Source organism: Microcebus murinus, chromosome 13 (assembly GCF_040939455.1).
Source record: "Microcebus murinus isolate Inina chromosome 13, M.murinus_Inina_mat1.0, whole genome shotgun sequence".
NCBI lineage: Eukaryota > Metazoa > Chordata > Mammalia > Primates > Cheirogaleidae > Microcebus > Microcebus murinus.
Window position 1 is genome coordinate 3789005 of NC_134116.1, and position 9145 is coordinate 3798149.

Below are 9145 nucleotides of genomic sequence, written 5' to 3' on the forward strand. Positions count from 1 at the left end.
CCAGAGAGCAGGGAGCACAAGCTAAGATTGGTGAGGAGGAAGTGCCAGCAAAACCGTTGTAGGAAGCATGCACTCTGCTGGCCATCTCCTCGCTGCGGGAGTAAGACAAGAATGGAAACACACTGGATCCAGAAAGAGAAGCCCCTTCCTGCAGCAGTGAGCGCCTTGCGCCCTCTGCTGGCATAGCTCAGCATTACATTGTGTCAGCTCGTGAAGGAGAAACGCTTATTTACAGGCTCCAGCTCCGGTATCACACAAGGGGACAACGAAGCTGAGAGTTGGCGCTGAGACGCAGTGAATTGGTAACTGGCATGGCAGCGGATGAGGAAAGAAACTAGTACACATAGGTAAATCTAAGATCCCATTTGACTAAAATAATAGTGGTAACTAATGTGGCGGATAGAAAAACTAAGCTGGATAATAGTAACAAGAAAGAGAAGAAGGTGATTGGAGTAAATTGTTCTAAATTCCTTATAATATTTGTTTAGCAGTTTGCTGCTAGTGGATCAACTTCTGAGATGGCTTTTTATTTGAGGTCTTAGGTCCTTATTGGTTGTTTCCTTGCCATGTGGGCCTCTTTCCAATTAATTTTAGCAAGCCTAACAAATACCACTTAATACCCAAACCTAACAAGGACATTATAAGAAAGGTAAGCTTGCTATTTTTCTAAGATGGTAGACTAGAAGCTCAGCCGGCATGCCTCGCCAACTGGAAAACAGCAAAATACTGTATATAGAGATGCACACTGAACTTTTACCTAAGAAAGAACATGTAAGTTCAACATAAAGCAAAAGGAAACTTCATATTCTGCAAAAGAGAGAGAGGGCAAGCAGCATTTCATATGGTGGAGTGAATTGCAACAAATAAAATAAAATTGTGAGTGAATTGCAACAAATAAAAGTTGTGAGCAAATCCTCAGTGTGTGAGTGGGGAAATGAGTGTGTCCCAGATACATATTCCCATTGTGGAGCCAGACAATCTAGATCACGGCAGAGCTCTTTTACCCTCCTAAGCCCTGGATCTGACTTGAGGAGCAGTCAAGAGATTATGTGAAGAAAGGGCCCTGGGAAGTGCCCCACATGTGCACTGAGACCTGGGCATCCGTAGAGGGAGGCCATCTGGATCCTTACTCATAGATGGCTACACGGGATCTTGCCAGCCAGAACAGGTGGCAGTCACTGGTATGGAGAGTGTCCAGTCAAGGCTCTGAGATATGGTCTTGAACGTGGGGAGGATTTCCCATGTCCCGAGCTGAGAGGTGAGTGTGATGTGGTTTCTAGCCGTGGGCACTGGAGTTGGGTGACCCCTGCTGGTGGGACTGGAGCAGGAAGGGTTTAGCCTGAGAGGCATGGTTTTGACCCAGGCTGTGTGGTCTGGGGTGGTTTTCTAGTCTGAAGGCAAACCACGCGTGCCTGGGCTAGCTGTCCCAACTTGCTGTCGATGTTAGGCTGTGGGGGAAGCCCTGCCTGGCTGGGAGTTTGATAGCCTGGAGTGTGAGGGAGCAGTGGGCCCCTCTGCAGATTGCTGGGCTGCGGAGCCTGGCCACCTCTGCTTCCCCACGCTGGGTGTTTTGCACTCCTCCCTGTGCTGTTACTCCAGGGGCCTATGGCTGTCCCCTAGTCTCTGTTGGGGCCTGCACTTGGTCCCACCTTTGGGGGGGCAGAGTGACATTGTCTTGGAAGTAAGAGACTCATATCTCTGAAAATCCACAGGTACAATTAAAATTGTTGTAACCACTAACAGCTAATTGTGCCCAAGCTTATATAGAGATGAAGTTACATAATGGCATGTTCTCATTTAATCTTGTTCTATTGCAACAAGATGTTGTTAATCTAGGTAAATTAAAGTGAGGTTGAATACATAATCCCATGGATGACAGACATAAGGCAATCCCTTTGCTCAAGTCTAAAAACAAAAATAGTGAAATAATAATTTAAGAGACAAGATTTAGAATTCAGAGCAAGATACATAGGCTTATCCTGGATTTAACTGGGATATAAATTCCCATTGAAAATATATATTTTATTTTTATTTCCCTCACTGTAATATTTTCAGTTCTTTAGTTTAGAATATTTTGCCTCACTTTTATGTCAAACACTTTGTAACAGTTTCCACAGAAAGAAATTCCAGTGTTTAGACATGGAATTGTAAGTTTCAGAAGGAAAATCACTGATGGGAATAATTCTAAAATATACAAGAACAACCTAAGTTTTGAGAAGCATGAAGCATGTATCATTTGGGGTGTCCTCATTAAGAAAAAGGAATTAGAAAATACAAATAGACATCAAGATAGAGCCTCCAAAGGGCTTGTGCACATGAGAGGCACCAAAGATTAAGTCTTTAGCTTCATATCTGCCTCTCAGTTTAGATATAATGTATTTCAGTAGTGTTTATCAATTTTTTCTTTGTTATTTTCACTTGACATTGTGTGAAAAAATATGTGAAGGTTATTATGTGCCATCCAAAGTAAACTATTTAGGATGGTTATGAGCAAGTTATCTTGAAATGCATCTTGTGATTTAAAAATAGAAGTATCTCCTTATACATTAAGCAGTAGAGTACAAGTGGTACGGGGCAGTGGAAGGAAGTTGGGCAGGATGGCGTAATCTGTATGAATAGAAGAGGAACTCATCCTTTCCTTTCTTTACTCAGAGATTTACTTCTTTTCTAGTGTGTCTGGGGATAGCACCTACCACTGGTGATTTTTGAGAAATAAATAATACAGGTAAGCAACTCATGATGTGGTCTGGCAGGAAACAAATCCTCAATAAAACCACAATAAGAGCTCCATAAAATCAGAAAATATATTTAGATCTTACTTGTGTCTAAAATTGTTAAAGCATAAAAGAGTAATTGATTTGGAGGGCTCTGAGGATCAGCTAATATGAGTTCATGTCATGATTTGTTTGCTATTCGTGGTGTGTCCTTGGAGAAGTCCTTAACCACTATGGGTCTTGGTGTCAGTCTCCGTCATAAGATAGCAACAGCATTTGCACAAGCTAATCACGAAGTTTTATATGTATGTGTCTGTGTGTGTGAATGTGTGTGTGTTAATAAGGAAATACATTTTCTGAGCTTTCTGTAGCACTTGGTTCATTGAAGTGTTTTCTATGTGATGCTTTACCAGTCTGGTGAATATTTTTAAGAACATAACTTAGGAACAATCCCTGTTACATGTCAAAATATCACACTGCAATATTTACTGAAATCATCGTAATCTTGTTTTGTTTAATTCTTTGTACTACACTTAAAATTTTTTCCTGAAGTATTTATATTCTAAATTTTATTGGAGTATTTAAGTGGATACAGAAAATGAAAACATTATAATAAGACGAATTAACCCAAAGGAAACCCACCCAGAAAGAGTGCAAATGATCTATGTGAGGAAATTGAATATTCTTCCGCTAAGAAAATAATCATCTGTCATTCATACTTGGCCAGGTATTATCAATTAAGGCTTGGAGTTGCTAGGAGTTAGCATTGGTGTTTGTCTGTTAAACTTACACTATTTCACAGAACCTTAAAGAGGTAGGGAGAAAAATAATGCAGGAAAGATGTCCATGTCCTAATCTCTGGAAATGTCATTATGTTAGGTTATAAGGCAAAGGTAAATTAGCATGGCAGATGGAATTAAGGTTGTTGATCAGCAGAGATTTCTGTCAATTTTCATTTTTGTTTATCCTCACATAAATAGCACTTTTAACATTGTCCCACACATAAGGCAGTAAAACAGTTAGTTAAGTTAATGAATGGATAGCTGGATTATGCACATTTCTCTATATTAACTTTGGTCATTATATACATTATCTTGATTTTAAGTATTTGAGTCATCATTATTTCCAATGGACTTCATTTCAGGGTATAAAAGAGGACAATTCAAAATATTAATGCCATGGGAACACTGAGTTGACAACATTGGATTCTATTGTTTTAAAAGTTAAACAAGAGAATTGGAGAAGATGGCGGATAAGAAACACCGCCAGACAGAGTGTCTCTGCAGAAAAGACAGATTCTAGCAGAAATTAGAAGAAAGAAGCAAGAAGACGAGCCTACATCGGACAAGGGCCGGAAGGAGGAGTACCTGAGACCACAGGAGACTCCACTGGAGGAGATTGCAGAGGAGAACTGGAAGCTGGGACCACCGGAGCAGCCCAGAGCCAGCAGGAAGGGTAGGTGGCTCGACTGTTTCCCCTCCCCTGCATCTGGGACTGCTGGTGGGCTACCCAGCAGGTGGAGAAACCTGCGGACACCAGCCCAGCAGCGGCCGCCACCAGTGAGCGAAATGCCAGTGGCAGATACAGCACCAGGCTCACAACTCCCTGAGGGCACCTCCCTGTGCACAGACTTGAGCTGCGCGGCAGTCACCATATTGCCTCATTCTCCCCTCTGCCGACCCTATACATGGCTGCCCAGAGAGACAATGCAGCCACCAGGCGGAGGCACCTACAGGGAATGGGGCCTTCTCTTTTGGGGCCCTACAGCTGAATAAGGTGAACTCAGACTGTGAGCTCCCTACCCGCCCGCCCTCCCAGGTGCTGCTGGCACAGTGATCCCAGGAGAACAGGGCAGACCCTGAGGCTGAGAGACATAGACCCAGCTTGGGGTCCCTGTGGGCGAATTGGGACTGGCACTCCTCTCCCTGGTGGGGATACAGTTTGAACTCTGGGGCACAGAGGTCAGACCTGCAGACCAGATCCAGTGCACCGAGGGCTAGCATTGCCCGGGGCACAGAAGGGATATACGAGAACAGCCTACTGAGGTGTGTGTGCCTCCAGGGGCAGATCAGCATCCTAGAGGGCAACCCTCCCCCAAAAGGGAGGCCGTGCACCCAGCCCAGGTGGCGTTCCTGCGCAGGGAACCTCCCTGCCGGCATCACAGGCAGGGGAGCCCTGGTAGCGTATGGTCTGGCCTGCTGGCAGAGGCCCAGGAATAGTCGCAGAGTTGGGGACAGTGGAAAGAAGCAAGGCTTGCTCCAGACTGTGAGTCTCAGACAGCCCCACCCTCACACGCAAACTTCCTGACAGGGAGGGGCCATAACAGCCCCTCCCTGACAGCTTTTCCTGGAAGCAGAGAACAGAACTTTGACCCCTGCTAAAGGCATTGGTGGTGCCTGAGGTCAGGCTTACCCAACCCGGCTCTGCTCAGACTCTCTCCTAGAACAACCCTCACTGAGGGGGAGAAAAGGACACACCTGGAAGTCTTAGGGCCCAACCGACCACCTGAGGCACTAGAGTGCCTCCCTACAGGAACAAGAGCTGATAACAGGACACAAAAACAACAGCATAGCCTGTTCCTCCAAGCAAGCGCCACCTACTGACAGGGACGGCATCCTGCACACCCTTTTCACGGCACCCACTGACTCATTATACAGGGAGTGGTCGAATCTCACCCACAGACACCACCTATGGGCTCAGAAACTAAACAAGGCATGTGAATACCCAAACAAAAACCTAAAGGAAAGAAACAACAACTGATGGACATGAGAAGAAATCAGCGAAGGAACTCAGGAAATATGAAGAACCAAACGGAAAACATACCCCCAAAGAGGAGTACCAGCCCCCTAGAAACAGACACCAACCAAAATAAGGCAACCAAAATGACAGAAGAGGAATTTCGAATGTGGATCATCAGAAAATTCAATGACCTGAAAGAAAAACTCAATAATCAACACAAAGAAACCACAAAAAGCCTCCAGGATCTGGAACAAAAGTTCACTAAAGAAATCGACAAAATGAAGAAAAGTTTAACCGAATCCTGGAAATGAATCAATTCAGGGAACCACAAAATACAGTGGAAAGACTCAAGAACAGGGTAGATCAAACAGAAGAAAGAATCTCAGAGATTAAAGATAACACCCTCCAATTAAATAAATCAGTCTCAGAGACAGAGCAGAGAAACAAGAGAAAAGGGCAAAGCCTACAAGAGATGTGGGATTATGTGAAGACACCTAATGTGAGGGTCATAGGGTTACCAGAATGGAAAGAAGACAACACTCAAGGGTTGGAAAAGCTATTTGAAGATATAATAGAGGAAAATTTCCCAGGCCTTGCTAAAAATCTCAATATAAAAGTTCAAGAAGCTCAGAGGACCACTGGGAGATTAAATGGAAACAGGAAGATGTCACGACAAGCAGTCATCAGACTGACCAAAATATCAACTAAAGAGGCCAATCTAAGAGTTGTAAGACGAAAGAAGCAAGTAAACATACAAGGGAAAGCCAATTCAAATAACACCAGACTTCTCTAATGAGACTTTACAAGCAAGGAGAGACTGGGGCCCCATTCTCATTATTCTGAAACAAAACAATGCCCAGCCTAGAATCTTATTCCCTACAAAACTTAGCTTCCTATATGAAGGAGTAATAAAGACATTCTCAGATAAGCAAAGTTTCAGAGAATTCACCAAGACAAGACCAGCCCTACAAGAAGTACTGAAAACAGTGTTACACACGGAACACCATAATAAAAACTCATGAATATAAAAATAACCAGGCCGGGCGCTGTGGCTCACGCCTGTAATCCTAGCTCTTGGGAGGCCGAGGCGGGCGGATTGCTCAAGGTCAGGAGTTCAAAACCAGCCTGAGCAAGAGCGAGACCCCGTCTCTACTATAAATAGAAAGAAATTAATTGACCAACTAATATATATATAAAAAAATTAGCCGGGCATGGTGGCGCATGCCTGTAGTCCCAGCTACCCGGGAGGCTGAGGCAGAAGGATCGCTCGAGCCCAGGAGTTTGAGGTTGCTGTGAGCTAGGCTGACGCCACGGCACTCACTCTAGCCTGTGCAACAAAGCGAGACTCTGTCTCAAAAAAAAAAATAAATAAATAAAAATAAAAATAAAAATAACCAGAACCCAAAGATTAAAGGCCAGATATTACAATGGTTCATGAGAGAAATCAAAGCAACAATATTCAACCCAACACAATGAACAGTAATCTACCTTACCTATCAGTTCTCTCAATAAATGTGAATGGCTTAAACTCTCCACTCAAGAGACATAGGCTGGCTGAATGGATAAGAAAATACAGGTCAAGTATATGCTGTCTTCAGGAAACACATCTAACCTGCAAGGATGCATATAGACTAAAAGTAAAGGGGTGGAGATCAGTATTCCAAGTAAGTGGAAGCCAAAAAAGGCTGGCGTGGCAGTTCTAATTTCAGATGATTTAGTTTTTAAACCAACAAAAGTAGTGAAAGACAAAGAGGGTCATTATATAATAGTGAAGGGCACAGTTTAATAAGAAGAGATAACAATTTTAAATATATATGCACCCAACTGAGGTGCACCAAGATTTATAAAGCAAACCTTAGTGGATCTAAGCAAATTGAATAATACAACTCCATAATCACTGGAGATTTCAATACCCCACTGATGGCACAAGACAGATCCTCCAAACAGAAAATTAATAAAAAAAATAATGGACCTAAACAAAACTCTAGAACAACTGGGTCAGACTGACATTTACAGGACATTCTACCCAAAATACACTGAATATACGTTCTTCTCATCAGCTCATGGGACATTCTCTAAAATAGACCATATCCTAGGACACAAAGTAAATCTCAAGAAATTTAAAAAAATAGAAATCATACCATGTATCTTCTCAGATCACAGTGGAATAAAAGTAGAAATGAACCATAACAGAAACTCACATTTCTACACAAAAACGTGGAAATTAAATAACCTTCTACTAAATGATTACTTCATAAGTGAAGAAATCAAGATGGAAATAAAAAAAATTTATTTCTATGAACAAAGTGACAATGGAGAGACAAGTTATCAACTCCTCTGGGACACAGCTAAAGCAGTTCTGAGAGGAAAGTTTACCTTCATAAATGCCTATAACCAAAAGTCAAAAAGATCACAAATGAACAATCTAATGAAACGACTCAAAGAGCTGGAAAAAGAAGAACAGACCAATTCCAAACCCAGCAGAAGTGAAATCAACAAGATCAAATCAGAACTAAATGAAATTGAAAACAGGAAAGCTATTCAGGTGATTAATAGAACAAAAAGTTGGTTCTTTGAAAAAATAAACAAAATTGACATGCCACTGGCTAATCTAACGAAAAGCAAAAAAAGGAAATCTTTAATAAGCTCCATCAAGAACAAAAAAGGAGATATCACAACTGCTCCCAAAGCGATACAAGATACAATTTATGAGTACTACAAAAATCTTTATGCATACAAACTGGAAAATGTGGAGGAAATGGACAAATTTCTAGAAACACACAGCCTCCCTAGACTCAACCAGGAAGAAATAGACAACCCGAACAGACCAATCTCAAGAGCAGAAATAGAAACAGCAATTAAAAATCTACCTAAAAAAAAAAGTCATGGCCAGATGGTTTCACACCTGAATTTTACCACACTTACAAAGAAGAACTAACCTATCTTGCAGAAAGTATTCCATAACATTGAGAAGAATGGAAAACTCCCCGACACCTTTTATGAAGTGATTATTGCTTGATACCAAAACCAGGAAAGGATGCAACAAAAAAAGAAAACTACAGACCAATATCCCTAATGAATATAGATGAAAAAATTTACAACAGAATATTAGCTAACCAAATCCAGATGCTTATCAAAAAAATAATCCATCACGATCAAGTGGGCTTCATCCCAGGGATGCAGGGATGTTTCAACATATCTAAATCAATAAATGCAATTCGCCACATAAACAGAAGGAAAAACAAAGACCACATGATTCTTTCAATAGATGCAGAAAAAGCTTTTGACAAAATTCAACACCCTTTCATGATACGAACACTTAATAAAATACGCATAGAAGGAACATACCTAAAAATGATACAAGCCATATATGACAGACCCATAGCCCACATCATACTGAATGGGGAAAAACTGAAAGCATTCCCACTTAGAACTGGAACCAGACAACGCTGCCCACTATCTCCACTTCTATTCAATGTAGTGCTGGAAGTCCTGGCTACAGCAATCAGACAGGAAAGTGGAATTAAAGCTATCCAAATAGGGGCAGAAGAGATCAAACTTTCACTATTTCCTGATGCTATGTTATTATATTTAGAAAACTCCAAAAATTCAACCAAGAAACTCCTGGAACTGATAAATGAATTTAGTAAAGTCTCAGGACGCAAAATCAATATACAGAAATCAGAGGCATT